Source organism: Gymnodraco acuticeps, unplaced genomic scaffold (genome assembly GCF_902827175.1).
Source record: "Gymnodraco acuticeps unplaced genomic scaffold, fGymAcu1.1, whole genome shotgun sequence".
Lineage (NCBI taxonomy): Eukaryota > Metazoa > Chordata > Actinopteri > Perciformes > Bathydraconidae > Gymnodraco > Gymnodraco acuticeps.
The window spans coordinates 4986257-5008177 of record NW_022990238.1 but is presented as its reverse complement, the minus strand read 5'-3'; the positions used below and the strand labels follow the sequence as shown (position 1 = coordinate 5008177).

The 21921-nt window shown below is 44.0% G+C and overlaps 1 protein-coding gene across 3 annotated transcripts in view; it reads left to right on the top strand.

Annotated features, from left to right (window-relative positions):
* adgrl1a (adhesion G protein-coupled receptor L1a) overlaps positions 1–21921 on the top strand; it is a 99900-nt gene that overhangs the window by 3103 nt on the left and 74876 nt on the right. Inside the window, exon 2 of one of the 3 annotated variants that reach the window (XM_034219589.1) lies at positions 3158–3231. The exons of the other annotated variants lie outside the window; for them this stretch is intronic. The gene's annotated coding sequence lies outside the window, so the exon portion shown is untranslated. The remainder of the gene's footprint in view (positions 1–3157; positions 3232–21921) is intronic. 3 annotated transcript variants of the gene reach the window in all.

The following is a 21921-nucleotide window of genomic DNA, read 5'->3' as shown; positions in this document are numbered from 1 at the left end:
TAGACCGCTCTGAGAATTCACCAAACCCACAATTTAAGTTTATTTTCAATTTTTGAGAATAGAATAGTCTTCAATTTAATATGTTCTGCCCCAGCTCCAGAGACAATCAAAATGGTGTCCTCTATTGTTACCTTATCTGTTCCGATATATTAAAAAAATAAGAGTATACGCAAAACCACTGTCGATAACAAAATGAAGAGATTGTCTAATGATCTACTAATTTCAGTCAACTCAATTGTACGTATTTCTAAAATTCTGTTGCCCAACCAGGCAAAACGTACATTTAGGGGAAAACATGCTGCTGTTGAATTTTAGTACACACTAAAAAAAGGGATGATGAATGAATATAAACCTGCTTACATTTAGCTAAACTTAACAGCACATAATACATGTCCATTAGACTTGTTCTCTCATTGTGTTTCCCTTTTGTTCGTCCTGTGAGTAAACTTGAACGCGTAAACACAGTTTTGGCATTTATCCTGTGTGTGTTTGAGAGTCAAGTAGATAAAACATTAAAAAAAATGTGATCCAAAGGTAAGGTTGACACACACCCATATATATTTATCATACCAAGATGGTTGCTGATGTAGTAACACACTTGCTTAACACAGTCGTACACCATTACTTGCTGTACACACATGCTGCCACTGTTTGCCTGTTCAACCTCCAGTAGGGGATCATGGGAGAATCTTAAGTGACAATACAGAACAGGCTACCTCGATGCTGGCACGGCAGTATATTCTGATGATAAACTTAATCTCATCATTGCCTTTTGATGATAAAAAGCTCCCAGATATGATATCTGATTAGGACTAAAGTACAAGCCTTCCAAGCTTCTTTGCCAATTCCCGGCTTCTCGTGGTACATTGTACAGGGGAATTTATTTTTGAATAATCACGTTCATAATCCATATTTTTAATAATAATCCATTCAAAACAACGATCTGCAACATTGTATCTGGAACGTATTTTTCTTTTCAAAATGTCATTTTGACATTTCACTCAAAATCATGTTGATAACTGGACGACTGGCTGCAACCTTTACCACAATAACTTTGGTACTGCATTTGTCCCGCCATCATTTCATATTTGCTGACATTTGAAACAAAATGGATACACTTTGGTTGATACTTTTATCAGAATGGGTTCTAGATTCAAATGTTCTAATATCATTTCATTTGAGTGGGTGATCCGTGTGCAGAGTGGAGGGATCCCGGGATAGATGTGGCGTGTGTTTCTAATATTTTTTGCTGTTTTCAATGAACTAGTAGCTTTCCCTCTCTGCTTCCCTTCGTATGGAGCACTGTTTACCTGGCAGTTGCAGCTGCGGTTGTCACAAGATGACAAGGCTTGTCCTTACAGGAAAGCCATTATGATTATAATGACAGTTATTGTTGATCAGTGTTTTACCATTGCCGATAAAACACAGTGGAAATGGCTTTCTGTTGTTGCACTAGTTATTGAAATAAAAAATTCCCTATTATATTTTCTAAGACTTTTTGTAATGTGTTGACTGTTTTCCACTTAAATGCTAGATTACATTTTGGGAGCATGAACAGCTATTAATACATTGGAAAGAGACAGATAATTGATGACAACAGAGAGAAAGAAAATAGAAAAAGGGTGAAGAGTACAGAGTGTAGTAGCAGTAGGGGAGAGCGATTGGTACGAAGCAGAAATAGTCTTTGCTGTGGTGCCGAGTTGCTATAATGTTGGGCAGTCCATTTTGCAGCAGTCCATTTTGCAGCATTCTGTAACTACATGTCACTGTGATCTCTGCTAAATCTGAAGAAAGACTGAAGGTGAGAGCTTTGAGAAGCCAATCTTATAGGAACCCTACCACACTCTAATTTAATTCAGTTGCTGCCAGCCTTGAGCACGTGTAGGCGCCTGCATGGCGAAAATGAGCACGAGCAACTAGAGCACATGAACAGAACAAATCGATGAGGACCCTTTTTCATAAATGGAGTGGGTGTTAAATTAGCTGGATGGGCCCATGTAGCAACACATTGGATTGAGTGCCTGGTGTATTTGGGTTGTGTCTATCGACTGAAAGACGACTTGGTGCTCAGCAGTGAAAAGACTCAGTGATGCTCAATCAATGTGACCAATCAGCCTCACCAGCAATTCATTCGGTTTTACACAGATTTGTCAGGGGGAAGGGGACTGTGAATTGGTGTTTAAAAAGTTTGTCACTGCAGTTTTTTTAGCTGTTAATTAAGGTCAGCTTTGATTGCCCTTTTGATCCTGCCTGATTTGTATATTCATGTTGTTAAAAGCAACTTTAAATACAAGTTATCAGCTCACTACGTGTTTCCGATTTCATTTCTTAACATGTTTTTAATGAGTGTTCAAGGCCCTGTGTCACGATACTATTTTTAAGGCGCCAATATAATGTTTGCCCTGCTTCTTGTCTGGCATTTTGGGAAATCAGAGATGAGAGGGACTTGATCTTTCTGCACCTGTAGCAGTATGAATACTGCTGGTATATGCCATTGGAGATACAGGAAACACAAAAACATGTTCATACGTTTTAGTAAAGAAGAACAACTCTAGGAAGCCTCACACACAAAGAGAACACTGCTGAGAAGGTCCATCAGGCCATCTTCGTTAAATCCTTGTCCTCGGGTAATTGGAGTAGCTTTCCAGATCCAATCTGTCCATCTGAAAAAAGAGGAGCACACAGATGAAAGGAAACAGGGATCAATTGACCTAATAGCTTGTCCAATCAATCCTTATGTTTTTCTGATAGCTTGACGCAGCGTGCAGACCAGAGTGGCGGATGAACCCCTCTAATTGGCTCGGCCAAAGCGGGCAGAGTGGGAGTCTGAGTAGTAATGGCAGGAGTAGTCGTCGCCCCTCCTCACACCTGGCACTCTCACTCTTCCAGCGTCAATACTGACACCTTTGTCCTCATTACCTTCAGCTTAGTGCCATGTACAGGCCTTTCATCTGCTGCTCCTGGACTCCCATGTTCCTTCATTACACCTCAGTTTACACAATCCATTTCTCGCTTTTTGTCACTGATCCCTCACACTCAATGACTAATATTGGAGTTACTCAACATCGTCTAGGCTATCAACACATTCAGTCATGCAACAGAATCAGGAAAGACGTGTACATAAACAGTGACTCTGTCTGTGTGTGTTTGTGTGTAGGTGTGTGTCTGGCTGTCTGGCCCTTACAAGCAGTGATGATCACCTGAGACTCACCTGAGTCTTCCACAGATCTGGTGGGTTCGTATTTGTGTCAGCTGTACTCCCCTTGGAGTATCTGGTGTTTCACTGTAGTGAGCATGTTTGTGTTTGTGCGTCTCAGTGTTTGTGCGTCTCAGTGTTTCCGTGCTGTGAAAGAAGCAACACCAAGAAACAACACTGGCACCAAAGAAAGCTGTTTGTTTGCCCGTCTGCCAATACGGGTGTTGGATGGTGGCAGGTAGCAAAAAAAAGAGACGTTAGGGGAGGGTAAGGGAGGTAAGGGAGATGAAGCTCCTACACAGAGGTGTCAAAGGGCACGTATATTCATAAACAGCTGCAAAAACACCTAGAGCATAATGCATGCAGTAAGCAGATGCCAGATGAGACAGAAAGGGGGGAGGTGCACTGTGATGGAAAAGTCCATAAACACATAGAGCAAGGAACTTCGAGAGAGAGAGAGAGAGAGAGAGAGAGAGAGAGAGAGAGAGAGAGAGAGAGAGAGAGAGAGAGAGAGAGAGAGAGAGAGAGAGAGAGAGAGAGAGAGAGAAGAGAGAGAGAGAGAGAGAGAGAGAGAGAGAGAGAGAGAGAGAGAGAGAGAGAGAGAGAGACGTATCCAGAGTGGATTAATTAAGGATTATAATTATGTTGGGACTTTGCATGTCTCACCTGAGACTGCCCTGCGCCACTCCTCTCCAATCCTCATGCCCTCTGCTCCTCTGCCCATATGGACACAAACCACAGGAAAATACAACCCACACTTGTGGTATCAGAGGTTCACCTCTCTGACACTGTGCAGTAAAGTGAAAGAGAGAAACAGTGCATTAACCTTTTTTGCTGCTATTTTTAATCAATCCACTACAACACTGATTTTAGTCTTTGTGTTCACGCTGTAAATGTGCCAAATTAATCGGTGTGCTGCTAAAGTGCTGAGTATAAAAATATGTTTATTTTTGTAGGTTCGTATTTTTGTAGGTTCGTGACCATACAAACAATTGTTAAAATCCCCAAACATTTAAGGAAATCAGGTTAGTGGCTTATAAACAAACTGGTGTTAAAGAGCAATTACACACATTTATTTTCAAACTTAAATTTGCAGCCAACTTTTAAAGTTGTTATGGTGAACCGGCATATTTACCCATTTATAAACACGATAGCATTTATCTGGAGACATGTTTCTGGCTTTGTGACTCACATAAGCCTAATATTCAAACCTCTTTATTTTCACATGCAGCTGCAAATATTGCCATCAGAATTCTGGACAAAGACTTATTTTTTGGTGCGCTGCTCATCGTTATCAATCGGATTAGCAACTCTTTGAGTTGAGAGACAGTGGCTAGAACTGTATTTTTTATACAGCAGACAGTTTACAAGCAGATTTTTAAGATAATAAAAACCTTATCTTTAGAAGATAGCCGAAGGGTTTTGAGATTGCATTCCAGCCAATAGGTTCTGCCTCTGTTGCTCTCCACACGGACTATTTACCTGCATTTAACCAAAGCCAGCTCAAACATGATTGTCCGATACTACTAAGACTAAAAACTAAAAACACAACACTATATATGACTCTTATCCACTTTACGTTGTAGAATCAATCGCAGGGCATCCATCATTGTTGTTTTATCCCTAAATGTTTTACTACAAAAAAACAGGTTACATAAATATTTTAGTCAGTATGCTCTAGAATATTACTATCACGCACATTCTCTATGACCTGTATTACCTGCAAATACTAGTGAAAAACAAGATGGAAGAATGATTTCTCTGTCGTCAAATTGTCAGGACATCTTGGACCTCCCTTGGAGATCAGACTACTAAATATGAGATAAATAGAGCATGTGATTCAAGCTGGACCACAGCCTGACTCCGACCCTGCTGTAGAGACGGGCAGTGCTAGCTCTGGGGACAGAGGCAGCAGAGAGAATACGGTGTCAGATTTTCTCCTTAAAAACAGGATTGAGATTGTAATATTCCAATCCCATGAGGGGATAAAGCTGTGTTTTTTTTCAACAACTAGCATCCAGGTGTACATTTAACAGTATCACTGAGAAGTAAGATGCTGCTAAAAATGACCATGCATGCTCAGCAAATCTTCACTGGCCTTTTTGAAGTTTGTTTTTTGTTTGGTTCTAAATAAAACTAGTGCAATGCAGCATTTTTGCCATCACAATTTGAAGCATGGCAAAAAAGGGATAATGTTTTCTCAAAACATAATCTTAAATGATAGGCAACATGAAAAGGCTACACGGATGGTGATGTCTGTCAGGATATGAATGCGCTTATAATCCAATACTGATTACTATCACACCACTTGCTCCCATCTTTTAGTGCTATTAGAGTATGAACATAAACCACACATCATACTGTATGTCATCTGACCACAAAAGACACTTTCCAGACCACAGCTTAACCTCTGGTCATCTGACAGCCCCAGGACAACACACACACACACACACACACACACACACACACACACACACACACACACACACACACACACACACACACACACACACACACACACACACACACACACACACACACACACACACACACACACACACACACACACACACACCATGTATACATCACTTCAGGGGACATTACATTGACTTACATGCATTTCCTGGAGACTTATCCTAACCTTAACCATAACCAACACATGCCTAACCCTAACCCTAATCCTAAACCTAACCAAGTCTTCACCCTAAAATGAATGATTCCCCTCATGGGGACCTCCAATTTGTCCCCATAAGGGAAGCCAGTCCCCACACGCACACACACATGCATGCACACACATACACATACATACACACACACACACACACACACACACACACACACCCAACACACACACACACACACACACACACACACACACACACACACACACACACACACAACACACACCCACACACACACACATACACGACACACACCACACACACACACCACACACACCCACACACACACACATACACACACACCACACACACACACACACACACACACACATACACACATACACGCACACACACACACACACACACACACACACACCACACACCACACACACACACACACACACACACACATACACACACACACACACACACACACACATACACACATACACGCACACACACGCATACAACCATAAACTGACCACCAAAGGCAGATGAGAACATGAGGCGTTTAGGGAACAGAAAGGAAAAGGATTTAATTGAGTCTTTGATCATTATAGAATTACCATGTGCCTTCTTGGCATCCTGGTTATTGTTTCATGGATTAATCATTTTCATTCCACAAATTGTGGAATCCACATAGCAAATCAGTGCTGCCTGCACGACATAGATATATGCAGTTGTAGCAAGGGCATTTTAATGTGTTCTTGGCCTCCAATTGGCTCAAGCTGTCCCTGCGACTTGATTTATTTGAAAGATTGGTTTTATTGATTTACTGAATTAATGTGAGCCAGTTTAATCAGTGTGCTATGGAACTATGCAGAATTTGACATCTCTGTGAACTCAGATGAATTGAGCGTACAGTATTGATCTGGTTACCCACAGTATTTATTCAGCTATTTGTCTTAGAGCTGATTAATTCAGTGTGTACGAAATGATGTAGGTACGTGTTTATGAGGCTGTGTGAGCGTTTGTCTCCCTATCTCTTTGTGTATTTTCGGAACTAGTAATTGCATATGGTATGGACTGCAGATTTCAGCCTTGTATTGAAATAGCAACATTTCAATTTCTACCTTTTCTTTTCTGCACATGCGAAATCATGCTGCCACTGAACGTTATAAAATTACAGATGACAAGCAGGCTCAGTACCGTTCAGCATTAATGAACATGCACGCATACATAAACACACGACACATAAACGTACAGTATGGGTATATGTATGTCCAATAACTGCGCTTTGATGTGTGCAGTGTGTGAGGTATCGTTGTGTAACAGCAGTATGCTCTATAATTGCAGGCTGTATAATGTAGGTCTGCAGCAGCGTCCAGCACCGGTGTGATGATTGAGCAGTATCTGTCAAAAAGGGCCAGAGGAGGGAGAGTAGTTCTCCAATTAAAGCTAAGGATAGATATGGATGCTTTCTGACAGCTGTCTTATCTGATTCAGCTGTATGTGGAAGAAGAACATTTGTTTGAAGATGTTTGTTTAGGCTCATTATGGATAAAAGCAGAAGCATCACTCAGATCTTTTCCCCCCTTTTCCAAATTACTGCTGAGATTTTACACAGTAGAACATCTCAGTATTAATTCTGGCGGCACATATTCTTAAAGACCTTTTGCTGTCCTACCTGTAATACTACAATAGTATTTAAGTACAAAGGTGTACAAATAAATGCCTGGAATTAGGAGATTGTCACTAAAGAAACTGATGACTTTCTGAAGCCTCTAAGTCTACAGAAGCATCTTTAGAGTGTATGCTATTTTAAAACAAGTGTTATACAACCTGATAGATCCAACAATGCAGTGTTATGTTGTTAGTAACTGAAGGGTAAAGTCAGCCATGTTATAATATACTGTACTGCAGAAATGTTGACTGCTACGCTATGTGCTTATTTAATCATATAACATGGATAGCAGCTCAGGTCATGATTAACATGCAAGTTCAAATAAATGCAATACTCTGTTCTACCGGCATTTCTGCTGTGCATTATATTACAGTGTACATCATATAGTTAATAAGACAAACGACTTAAGATACTAAAGTGATTATCCTTGGATTAATAAGAGACTTAGATACGGAGGTCTACCCATTTTGTAAGAAATATATTGGATTATGTTTTGTATTGGCGGTGTAGCATTGCAAGAAATATACTTTTGTGGATGCCTGAAATTCTATATATGTAATTAAAGATACACATTAACCTTCAGAACTGTGCAGCGTTTTTACATAATTAATTAGATTATAAATGAATTATAACTACTTCAAAGGTGACATGCATGCCAATAACTTCATTATTACCACATTAAGGCAGTACTCAAATAATTGCAGCAGTCATGTTAACGTGTTAACATGATTATCTCAGTAGAATTGAATCCAGAACGGAAGTAGGGATAACTCAATTGTTTGACTCCAAAATCAACCTTTTGCACTACTCTGGCATTCATCTGTATTCGGATTTTGTTTTTGTACAAACACCGACATGGCTAGCGGTGTAAAACAAAGGCAGACAAAGGGGAATGTTGGGCTACAGTGGAGCGTCTTTTATGTTACAACCAACTCTGCAAGTGACAGAGCTTGTGTTACAGGGCTCTGTAAATTCATCATCCCAATAAAACATAGACATACATTCCCTCTGGTTTTTGTTGTTGTTAAAAAAATGTTTTGCTCGGCTACTTTGCATCAAACAAACCATGTAAACACTGGCTACCCAGCAAATCGAGTGTATGCAAATCATAATCGCCTTGAGGTGGTAAACAGGTTATGTGTCTGTGTCTATTCAAACAAACAGTTCCACACAAATCTACTGAATATCTGCAAGACTTATATCATAAAGCCCTCTCTCACCATAAACTCTTGTTTATTGGTTTAATATGAATCACATTAACTGTGCCCAGTTCTGTCTGTAACAGTTTATTCTGCCCTCACAGATTGTCAACTAGTCTAAATTATTATGTGACTTCAGCCCACATAAATACCTGTTTGCTTACCTACCATTTGCCATTTACAGACTAAATGTCTATGTGCTCACTAGTTCTCCCAATATGTGCCTGTTTACACTCTTTTGCCCCTGTACATGCTTCTGTGTGGACTCCTCTTCGTCTGTGAGTGTACTAACGTTTACCCTACACTCACCTTCTTTCCTGCTCGTGTGCCCCCCTCACTCACCCTCCGATGCTAGCAGATATGGATGGAATACAAATGACCTCTGATGAACTGAGATATTGAGCTGTTTTAAAAGCTGCAGGCTTTAGACAATATCCCTTCCTTGCTCTGACGTGCTGCAGAAGGATGGGGCTTTTGTTTCTCACTACATGGGGATTTATGACCCCCGTCCCCAGCAGCTATCTCCCCCTCTACTTGCACTTCTCCCACTGGCTGGAATTAGCAGGCGAGGAAAACAAACAAATTACAAGGAAACAAACACGCCAGTTAATAAGCATGTGGTGACATAAAGAGAACGTTTTCAGCTGGATGCAGACTGAGAGAGGGGGAGGGGAGGAAGGGCAGCATATAATCTTCTCTCCCTCACCTCTGTCTTCTGTTTTTGCATTTCCCCCTCATTTCCTCCTGCGATTCTATCCCCTCCACCCTCTGGAACTCGCCGGTGGGGCTTTCCGAAAGAGATCATCTCTGAGCATGGGCAGTATGAGACAGATGGGCGGATGATGGATCTGACGTGATAGACAGCAGGGTGATGGATGGCTGGCTGGCTGATAGGGGATTAATGCAGTGCTGAGGCCGCTGCAGCACAGTGGATGGCTTAGTGAATAGATAGATAAAACTGACGAGCAGATAAACAAGAGACTGCTAATCCCCGCCCCCTTGATGGACAGAAAATCAAAGTGAGGGAAAAGAACCACCAAATGAGAGGTGGACCTTTTTATATTTCCATCATAGGGTGTAGAGCTTTAATGGAAGGACGCAAGGTGAGAGGAGGTAGGGGCCTAAGGAGAGTTAATGAGGAGCATCGGGTTGTAGTACTGTCCTAGCATGGGTCAGTGATAGCACATGTCTGTCAAGCCAGGCTCGATGCTGGATATATTGGACGAGGGCGGGAGTTTTGGTGATATGGCGTAGAGGGCGACTGCGATAGCTGGTGATGTGCCATTTTAAGTGACGGGGAACAGTCTGACTGCAAAGGAGAGATTGGGCATAGCGGTAAATTGGTCGTAGTGGGAGGTGATGGGATGATTGGACAGCAGAGAGTGTGCTGGTTGGGGATTGGAGATAGGAGTGCTTGTTATGTCTGTTTTTTAATGCACTTCCCTCAGTGCAACAGCTTAACCTTTCATGTAATGTAAGTAAATAAAGGGTTTTGAGTCTCTATTTTTATGCAATTCTGCAAACTGCCGGATTGGAAAGGCCTGTCATGATGAGGGAAAAAAAAGTCTGGGAAGTTGAGGACAGGCCCAGGGAGAGCTCCTCTGGAATAGGCAGCAAGCGGCCTCTTCCTGCATTATTATCGAATGCTAAGCTTTGTCTCTGTTCACCGTTTCAGGGGACCCCAGGGGTTCTGGCATTGATCCGGTGTGCTCAGAATGCACTTCGGTGTCACCTATTTAAACACAGTGAGCCGCTAGCCAACAGAGACAAGCCTTTATTTATCAAGCCTCTGATTTTGGCTGCACGGATGACAACCTGATTAGCACTTAAAGGAGCTCTTAAATCTTTTATTGGAATGGGTAGAGGCTATCTATACAGAGAGGGAGACAGGAGTTCCAGCTTGGGAGAGTTATGGAGGATGAACAGTGCGGTGAGGTGAGGGACTGTATCATCCAGGGGGTTAATGAAGAGGAGGGACAGATTGGATGTGCATTGTGTTATGGATATAGTGCGAGAGAAAGACAGTGAGAGAAAAAGTGTGTGACCGGGAACAATGGGTGAGAAGAAGAAGGATGGAGTGGGCGATAGCAAGAGCGAGCATGTGACTGAGAAGTAGTGGCAGAGATCGGGGGACCAGATGAGGGCACAAGTGGCTGTGACAATGAATGAATGTCGAATGAGTGGGTGAGAATATTGTGATCAAGTGACAGCCTGAGCAAATGAACAAATTGCTGAACAAACAAGCGAGTGATAGCTGTGTGTTTGTGTATGTTTCTGGAGATTGCGGGGGCGTTGGTGCGGGTCTGCGCGTGCGGGCAAGTGAATGAGTGAGGCTTGATGGAAGAGACTAAGTGAGCGAGTAATGGGGGTTAGTGATGGGTGTGTTGACAGAAAGTGTCAGCTTTTACCACACTGACCCGCGTTTACAGGCTGCATGCACAAGTGGCTGAATTTGAGTGCCAGCTTGGACGTGAACTGATTGTAAAATTGGATGTGAATTTCGAGTTGGATGTGAAATGAATGCAAATTTGTAAAGTAGGTGGATGGTGTTTGCGCATCTATCTATGTGTCAGTCTCCCGTCAGTTCTGCATCATTTGAGATGAGTCCTGGACATGAGCAGCTTTCAGTGTCTTGGCTCATAAATATAGCTTTAGTTGAATGCCTCATTTCATATCCTGTGTAATATAGCGAGTGGGATAGCGCTGTATTTTTTCTTCTTCCAGGGAGCATCCTCCATGAGGCCTTTTGTCTTCATTGCGCTACCAAAATAAAGGTTTGCATATTTAGTTCCGATTTAATTATATTAAAGAATCCCAAATTCCCTGGCACGCTCTACGCAGGAACCATTTTGTTTCGTGTAACAGATGAGTATATTTACTCTCGAAGGGAGAGGAACGCTAAGTGATACCAGTGCTCGATTAGAGAGAGGCTGTTACTAGAGAGCGGCAACATCATTTATTCTTGTTCTCTTTCTCTTGGGATGCCAATGGCGATTCACTTTCAACGCCAAATAATGTGTATACGTTTGTTTTTGTGTGTGACACTGGCGGCATGTTGATTTACATTTGGGATGAGGCTATTGTCTGTGTTGAAGCCTGTGCTACACTCAAATTCTTCCCCCCCGCTCACCCCATCTCTGTCAGTAATGGCAGCACCTAGACAATACTGCCTGTTTAATGTCAAGAGAATTAGCATAACATAAATGCAGACGGATTGTTTACCGTTCCCTCTTCTATCCCAGCCTTTCACTTTTTCTGCTCGCCTGTCTCTCTCACCTTCTTGTCCGGCAGGGCCTTGTCTCATGCCTTGTCCACCACCCTTGGCTGCAGCATGCTTGTCTGACCCTGTCCTAGTCTCCTTCAGGGCCTGTCTCTTGGTGATCAAGCTCCATTATTTATGCTGTATATCGTGTTTCACCATCAATTCCTGCAATGGAACAATTGAGACAGATTCCCTTGACTGTGACAATAGCAGTGAGACTCGGCAGAGGTTGGAAATAGGATTACTGTAGTCTTAAATGGAATTTATATTTTACCGTTGTTGCCTCTGAAGCCTGTCTACCACCCAGACACCATGATGCGCTTTATTAGTGCTTTCACCATTGTATCGTGTGTGTGTGTGTGTGTGTGTGTGTGTGTGTGCGTGTGTGTGTGTGTGTGTGTGTGTGTGTGTGTGTGTGTGTGTGTGTGTGTGTGTGTGTGTGTGTGTGTGTGTGTGTGTGAGTGAGTGTGTGATTACTCAAGTGTGCTGCACAATGGCCAGACAGTAATGCGATGCACATACGCAAAAGTTTATAGTTTTTTTTTATAGCACCGTAATGCATTTGTGCTTTAGTTTGGCTCATTTTTCTCTGAGAAAGTCTTATATTGACAACATACAGTTACGATTGCAAGATGTCAACGCTTCAGTCCGTAATATAGGAGGAGATGGAGAGTTTCTTTTGATTGATGGCAAACTAGTACACAGCCTTCCGTAAGAAACAATATCAACTTTGCTCGAATGTTTGTGACAAATAAGTGTGAAATAAAAAAAAAATCAATTACAAGACTCCAGCCTCAGCAGATGGCACTTCTTTGATGTGAAATGTATAAGTGATTGAATGAGTAAATAGATAAATGAATAAGTGCTATCGAAGTGTGAATCGATGTTTATGGATTGGCATAAAAAGACCTGCTGTGCTGCAGATGAAATGAATGTAGTGGTGGCTGTGTGTGTCAGCGTGTGTTTGCCAGTAAGATGCGCTGGGAGCTTGGCTGTATATGTGTGTATTATGTGTTCGTCCTTTAAGACATGAGCAGTGTGTGTGTTTGTGCATGCTTGTGGGCAAGCAACATTTCTGTTTCCTGAATGGCAATGGTAGCTGCTGTTTCTGATTAATTCTGTTTGGATTTCTTCTGACTTCCCTGCTCTCTTTTTCCTCACTTTTAACACAAACATGATCAATACTTGAATTAATGTCTAAGTAATAGTCAAAACATGTCGCACTGGCCTTGGCACAGGCTGCTGCCCCGCCCACACCCAACAGCCTCCACCACAGCTGGGAGAGAAGAGAAGTCAAGGGAGGAGTGCAGAGACAGAAAAAGCTACAGAGCATGTGGAGGAAAATAAACAAGTGTTCATTCATAATGAACTTTATTATAGGGCTATATTGGAATACATTCAGCCTTAGGAACCTTTTTGTTGCATGGTTATTTTTGCAACTAATTATTAGTTGAGAGGTAATTACGTCTTGCTGCATTGGTGATAATTATTGTCAAGGAAGGCAGCGGTGTGTTGAATGACGTGCATGCTCAAGTGTTGCAGTAGTAAGGAATGTTGGGCATAAATAGCAGCAAATACAGAATGGCTAGACAGGCTACAGGTGTGGGTGTCGTATCAGGGAAGGGTGTGTGTCTGTGTAGAAGCGAGTTAGTGTGTATGTGCAAGTGACAGGGAGTGAAGCTCAAGAGGCAGAATGGTGATTTGTGAGTATTGTATTCCTGTAATCTGCTCTGATCAGATCAACCAGAGCCAATAATGCAACACTGAGCCTAATACCACACTGCTCTTTCTACATCTCTCACTTCTCTTTCTCTTTCTTTCAGTCCCTGCACTCCCACCCTCTCTATAGCTGTTTCCCTTTTTTACTGCAGTGGGAGCCAGTGTTGCTGCAGAGGGAAAGATGGCGTAAAGATGGAGAGGGAGAGAAAGACAGACTAGAAAGAGTCAGGAAGATGGATGGTGGGAAACGGAGATAGGACTGAGAAAGCCGCTCAGAGAACAGAGGAAGGTGGACGAGGATTGAACAGTAAACGATTACTGCTGTGCTTGTGTGTGCTCCTGGTAGAGCCTGATACTGAATCAAACAGTGCTCTTTCTTTTTATTGACACACACACATAAACAGACACACATACAAGCACATACACTGGCCACAAGCATTTGAGTTTGTTTTTGGCCAGTGCTGGGTGGTGCTTGGCACAAGAAATTAAGCCAAACAACCGTGGCATCTGTCTCAGCAGCAGGAGAGTCCCGCCTCCCCACCCACACATGACCTGCCCTGCTTTCATTCACTGAGCGCCTGCTGCCAGCCTCAGGATGGGCCGCTGCCTCGTCCACTGCCCGCCACCCCCCTCCGTCCCCGCCTCTTTGCACTGCCAACCACTCGGTGCCCGCGCCCATGTTTCCCCCCTCAAGCAACAACCAGGAGCCTAGCGATATGGCTGCTTCAAATATTCATAACAGCCACACTGCAACGCGAGGCTCTCTGCTCCGTGTAGCAGCCTCTCCATTTTGAGAGGCAGTTCTCAGGCTGTTGCTGCAGTTAGCCTGAACACGGTGTCTGTGCTCAGATTCAACTACTCTGTGGTTAGTGTGTATTAACAGTGCGTACTATATGTATTAAGCAGGGCTTTGAATTACATTACATTACATTGCATTTAGCTGACGCTTTTGTCCAAAGCGACTTACAATAAGTACATTCGACCAGGAAGACACAACCTTGAAGAAAACAGAATCATATAAGTACATCAGGTTTCATAGAGCCAAACATTTCAAGTGCTACTCAACTGGCTTTAGGTAAGCCAGTCCTTTATTAGTATAAAAGTGCTTCGTTAATAGTTCTAACGCTCGAAGTGGAGTCGAAAGAGATGAGTTTTCAGTTTGCACCGGAAGATGTGCAAGCTATCTGCCGTCCTGATGTCAATGGGGAGCTCATTCCACCATCTTGGAGCCAGAACAGCAAACCCACGTGTTTTTGCCGATGGGAACTTGGGTCCCCCTCGCAGCGAGGGCGCAGCGAGTCGTTTGGCTGATGCAGAGCGTAGTGCACGCGCTGGGGTGTACGGTTTAACCATGTCCTGGATGTAGGAAGGGCCAGATCCATTCGCAGCATGGTAAGCAAGTACCAGTGTCTTGAAGTGGATTATAGCAGTTGCCGGAAGCCAGTGAAGGGAGCGGAGGAGCGGAGTGGTGTGGGAAAATGTAGGAAGGTTGAAGACCAGACGAGCCGCTGCATTCTGGATGAGCTGCAGAGGTCGAATGGCACATGCAGGTAGACCAGCCAGGAGGGAGTAGCAGTAGTCTAGGCGTGAGATGAATCTTTAGAGGCCTACCAACTGAATGGAGCTAAATATAAACTCTGATCTTTTCTCTCTCCATCCACTTCCAACCATCCCCCTCTGTGCAAAACCACCCGCCTGCTAAAGGGGTCTTGCTGCTTTACAGTACACTGAAACATTGCCTGAGCTTGGGAAGAGCAAACAAGCACACATGCAAGAAGGACACCAATGCTATACTTAGACCGGTACACTGGTACAGGCACACAACAGGTGCACATGCTAGGCCAGTATGTAATACAAACTATTAAGAACAGTAATATATGCAGATTTTTTCTGCACACACAAACACACCGGCCCAAAGAGTGATGTCAGCGGGAGCTTCTGTGGAGAAAACTACTATGTGTCTCCCAGGAAGCTACAGGCTGCATAAACATCCATGTGGAGAAGCAGCAGATGCCTCCGTCTCCCTCTAATGCTCCTTCCTCTCCACTCTCTTGCCCTCACATCCTACCACCTCAATACTTCTCCAATCCTCCTATCTCCGTTTTCCTTTAATGAAGACCACCCCCCACTTGTTCTTCCCTTCCCTCTCAATCTCCCTTTCATTCAGCCACCTCCCCTTCCTTTACTCACTTCCTATGTTGCTCCAAATTCTCTTTTTCTCTCTATCTATGGCCCTCTTTCTTTTATTCTCCCTCTCCTCTCATCATGCAGGCCGCCTGCTAGCCCTGGGCCCTGCTGCTTATCCTCAGTATTCGCTCGTTGTATCTGTAGATTATTTCTCAGGAGGGCCTCCTGTGTGTGCTCTCCACCATACTGTGTTATCTAGCTCATCAAGTGAGTTGGAGTGGATCAGAATGGGTGGGGGTTGAAGCTTGATGCTCTGGCTTGTGGCAAACAGGTGGCTCAAAGGAATAAGCACTAACAGCGATTAGTACGAAGGAAAGGGACAATTTCAGCGTTTCTATAGCAATCTTTTCTGAACTGGAATAGTTTCTAAACAAGAAGCAATTATTTGTTAAAGCAAGCCATCAATATCATGACGTTGTGAAGCTGCCCACCAACTGCTAGTGAGCTACAAGATGGATGGGATGGCTGCTGGAACTAATGTGGCAGCTGAGTCTCAAAGCATGAGCTTGAACAATATCCGATTTAGAAGTTAAGTTCCTCAGCTTTCTCTTCTGGGGTTATTTTAACTATGCTATAGCACCTGCAAATTGGCATTGATTATTGTTGGATGGCTGGCTTTTAACGGCTGGGCCACTGTTTAATGTTCCTATCACGAAGGGTTATCATGTTACCTGTTCTCCTGTCTCCTGTTCCTGCACCTGCTAAATGGCAAGCCATCTTCTTAAGGAGAGAAAGGAAGAGAGAGCATGAAAAAGAGAGGGGTGCAGCATTGAGCCCTTATTAAAGCTGTCCTCCAAGTATGCCCTCTGACTGATTCCCCCTGTAAATCTCAACTTTAATTGGAGAGGGCACAAGAAAAGATGTGCTATCCTCAACCACAAATGTATTCTGGGTCTCTAAGGATAGATGGGAGAGAGAGGGGAAGGCAGGCAGACAATCAGACAGAAAGACAGACAGACAGACAGAGGTATTCAGAATGTGTGGGTGCAGACCAAACACGGTGAGACATATAAACACAATGAGGATTTGTGGCTCGAAATTACATATTTACATGTGCCTGGGCAGTGGGAGGCGGTAGGTGAGAAGATGAAAAGGTAGCAGGGTAATGGAGAGAGGCGGGCAGAGAGGTGCGCCAAGGGTGATGCAAGGATAGGAGGAGAAGGACAATGGGCGAGGAAGAGAAAGTAATGGAGGGAGACAAATGGCTGGCAGTGAAAGAAAAGGAAGGTGTGTGTGTGTGTGTGTGTGTGTGAAAGAGAGAGAGGTAGAAGAGAGTCTGGCTGATTTCACCAGAGTTGCAGCCTGTGTCCTCCCTTAATGGGGTTGCCATGACAACGGTGTATAAGAGAGTCAGGCTCCAGCAGAGTATGTGGATGTGTGTGCGCGTGCTCTGTTCCTCAAGTGATTGATTGTCTGTGAGACAATATACAGTACGATACCGTAACACAAGTGCACCTTGGGTATTTTTTGTAAAAAAGGAGGGAGGCAGTGTATTTCCTTCCACTGTTTGTTTGGTCTTATGTCCTTGTATGAATGACTGAGGAAGGGGTGGTGGGAGGGAGACGGAAAGGAGCAGCTTCTCTGTCTGTGTCGTTGCCCTTCCTGGCAGAGCCAAGGGGGTGTGCAGTAGCTGCTGTGTAATGGCCATGTCCCTTGTACCATTGGCAGCCATGTTGAATCAGGGTTAGGTGATGTCAGGCCGGTCAGGTGACGTTGTTTGCAGGGCCCAGCTGTCACGGAGCAGAGGCAGTCCCACAGGAGCGCCAATCTGTCATCATTATATTAATGACACGCATAGCACTGCTAGCAATGTCATCTCTTATGTGTGCCAAAGCTAACGAGCAGCACCCTAATTGTAAAATTAATTGAAAAACATTTTGATTAAAGACCACCCTCCCCACCCCGGCCCTCCTCCGTCTTCATCAGCTCTCCTTTCACTCTGCACCGCTATCTTTCTATCCCCCTGGTTATGTCCTGAAGGCCTAGCAGCTCTCACATTCACACACTCTTCTCACTTTCTTTTTCTCCTCCCACATTTGCATTTCTCCCAATTTCATCTCTTCCCTTCCCTGTTTCCTTTTCAACCTTTTCTAACCTACCAGCACGTTCCTTAGCACATCATTTTCTCCTCCCTTCAACATACTCGTTTTCCACTATCTGTCACTCTCCTCTTTCGCTATAGGCAAATTACAACTCTTTTATGTGCTAGATCTCCCTCCTCATCCACCCTCCCTCCCCTCATCGTTGTCTTTTCCCATCAGGCTCCCCTCTGCGCTGCTGTCTCTCTCGTCTTTTCTCCTCATGTCTCTATTACTGTGGGTTTTAAGCACTCAGTATGTCTATGTATGCAACTATATATGGAGTTATAGGTGTAAATGATTTAATAAGGTGGTCGTCTCTGCCCAGCTTCGCCTTTTCACTCCATCAGCCATTCCCCCTACGCACTTTTTGCCTCACAGACCGGTCCGTCTCTTTTCCCCGACTCTCACTTACTTGCACCGTTCTCCTTCCCCTCTCACCGGTGAAGCTCCAGAGCCAGAGGGGTCTCTTATTCTCTAGCCTCCCCTCTCATCTCTCCTCTCCTACTGCTGCTCGTCTTACTCTCCATCTCTCCCCTGTGTGGACTGTGGTCCGGTTTATCATTCCGCAGACTCCACATCAAGAGTTCTGCTTTTCTAGGATTTGTGAATATGAACCCACACAACACACACACACACACACACACACACACACACACACACACACACACACACACCCATTCACACACCCATTCACACACACACACACACACACACACACACACACACACACACACACACACACACACACACACACACACACACACACACATACACACACATCCACACACAAACAGACACATACATGCACACGCTTATGTGTGATCTAATCAAGTAAATGACACATTAGGTATTGTACATCCCTCTGTGTGCCTGAGCACTTATAGTACAGTATGTGTGAGTGCCAAATACAAGGTGTGAGAGAGTGAGAGTATAAATAGGCTGGGATAATGAGAGCACAAGGGCTCATTAATGTCACCCGTTGCAAAAATGATACAGACAAGAAGGAGACATTGATCATCAACGAATGATCGATAATGGCCCCTATCGATCGGAACAATAGTTTGTCACCATGCTGATCGACGTCCCTGTAGGACAACCGGCTCCCTGGGGACGGTGTGACTCACAACCGGCTATTATGTTCATTTAATAAAGAGGAAACATGGGCACAATTAGGTAAACATATCTCATATTCAATAAGAGAATGTAGTCATGAATGAAATCTTCCTTTGTGATTAACAAGGTCTGGTTATTGAATAGCACAGGAGCTTCCAACATTCTTCATGTTAGCCTTAATAGCTAAGTTCAGAGAGAGAACAAAAACATTAGGGGAAAAAAGAAATCAATATCAGGTGCGTACATGAGAGACCTGAGCCTGCCCTATTTTCTTGGCTTGCTTTCCAGAGTCCACTCCTGTAGGCCCTGTTCACAGGACCCAGACTGTCTCGGAGAAAAAGCTGGCAGGGAAAGAAAAGACGGCAAAGTGACTGTAACAACGGGCGGAGGGTTGCCATAGAAACGCAGCGTCACAGCTCCTAAGCAGATGACACATTCAGCGCCATTCCCTTCATCACTATTCCCACATCCAAGGATGAAGCGGGAACAGGTGTGATCAACAGCTTTCTTAAGTATTAGAAGGAAGGGGAGCGGGTGTTTGGCACCAGGGGGAACGCTTTCTCTCTGAATTTAGAGCAAAGCTTTTTCTGTTTTAATGACGACCTTGGGGAAAGAGCACGAGATGGGTCTGAAGCCTCGCCAGCATGCATTAAAATACAAAGCAAGGCGGTGTATATGGAGGTGCAGTCGCGTTGTGGTAGTTTTCTAATTTGTTACTTCGTGTTTATAGCTATATTAAATCAAACCCTGTCTGTGCTTGCAAACTGTGGTGAACCCTCCTTATTCACCCTCCCTTTCTCCCTTTTTGCTTTTATAGTCTAGAGAAAAGAGGAAATGGCAATGTTGGACAAGATGTTGAATGTGTTCCTCTTCACGAGTGTGTGTGGGGCTGGCCCAAAGGCAGATCACCAAACAGCTGTGTGTTAGTGCCAGTGAGTAGACATTTGGTCCACTCGACCCATAACGCTGGCACACAGTTTAGGGAACGGTGCCCAAGTCCTCCTCTCAAATCCTCGGTCCATCCGTCCATCCCCTCTCATTGTCCCCGGGGCAGCAGGCAGCCCCAGCTAAAGACTGATCTGCTTGAACGGGCACAGGTGCAGCAGGGGGTTTGTCCCACTGCCAAATGTTGTGCTTCTGTTTCCTTTAGGCTTACGAGAGGGTTGTGCAGCTCTCTCTTTTGCTTCTGGGCGGATTGAAAAAGCTGCAGATGCAAGTGTTTGATCAGCTTGCTGGTACAACAGGAAACGGGCTAGAGAGTGAGACTAACGTGGATAAAGAAAACCGAAGATATTGAAAAAACTGGAAAGAAATACTGAGGAGGATTATTCATTATGGAAATAAGAAAGATGAGTGTGTGGTAGTTTCACATGTGTTGTGCAGCTCTTGGTCTCAGTAGTAGTGGTAGTGGTCTGGATGTAGGTACGGACACTGCAGTGTGCCTGCAGCTGTCCTCAGGGGACTGTTTTTGGTGCGGATGTGCGTGCCATGGGTATCTTTAGAGCAGCATGCTGCAGGCATCCCTTTGGGAACACAAGAAGGGGAGGGAATAGAGAAGTGCTCCGGTTTCATGGCTCAATCAGGAAAGCTTCAGGAGTGCCTCTCAAGTCTCAAGTAGAAGCTAACGTCCATTTGTAGTGTATTTAAAAGAGAATGTCTGCACTTAAGGTCTACTTATTGCTTCACATATCCAAACAGTGAGACAGTGAATGAAAGTAGATACATGTGTAAAAAGCCTTGGTACGTGTACGCAAAGACTGACACATAGCACAGCAAACATCTCTCTCTCTCTCTCTCTCTCTCTCTCTCTCTCTCTCTCTCTCTCTCTCTCTCTCTCTCTCTCTCTCTCTCTCTCTCTCCCTCTCTCTCTCTCTTTTCGAATGCCCTTGCTTTCTCATTCACTTTATGTCTCCCAGGACAGTGCTCAGAAATGTTGAAATGGGGCCTAACCCACGTAGCAAAGAGGGAGAATCGTTTAAGCTAAGTTAAACAAGGGCACTTAGATTTTAAAGGGCCATAATCTTCAAAAAGGGGCGCTTTAAAATCAATTGACAATACATATAAAAGGTTAAGACAGATTGAGAGGAAAAGAAGGTGTTGTTGGCAGTTAAGTTACTTATTTTTATGAATGAGCATTGATAGTTGTGCGTCTTTACTTATGTGGCCATGTCTCAAAGTGTGGGCTCTATGTGTGTGTTTGCTGCGCTGCGCAGGTGGGCTGGATCAGTATCCAGAGCAGCACTGAGCCAGTGATTCAGCCCGCACAGTTTGGGCCAGAATCCAATCAGGGCAGCCATCTGGTGACCAATCAGGGCCCTGGCTGTGATGTCACAGCAACAGAGCTCTGGGTTCCATGGGAGCAGGGAGGGGTAAATACCATGAATCACATCAGACCTCTGTGCTGGTGAAGCGCGCTGGTTGTGGCACAGAACACACTATCAGGCTTTAGCTAGCAGCTGATTGGATGAAGCGGTGTGAGGGGGTGAACTGTGCTGCTGACCAGGATGCTGGGTCACTGAAACCAGGCTGTTGTGATTTGTGTGCCTGCTTATGTGGGAAGCATTGTGTTTACGCTTCTTTACTGACAAGAAGGATCTGTTGGCCTGTACACAAGCTCCCTTTTATTCATGCTTGAACAGTCTCTTGCACAATTCGTTGCTTTTTGTGTGTTTACAGTACTGTAGATACTTTGAATCTCTGTCGTAGTTCCACTTTGCAGATTGTGGCATTGACAATGGAGCCCTCTCAGTAAGGGCATGAGGCAAATGCTGTATTCAGCATGACTGACAGCTCTGTTAACTCTAATGTGTTTAATATCTCCTCCTTGCAAATGCCTCTATAATGTTAAGTAGTCTCAAA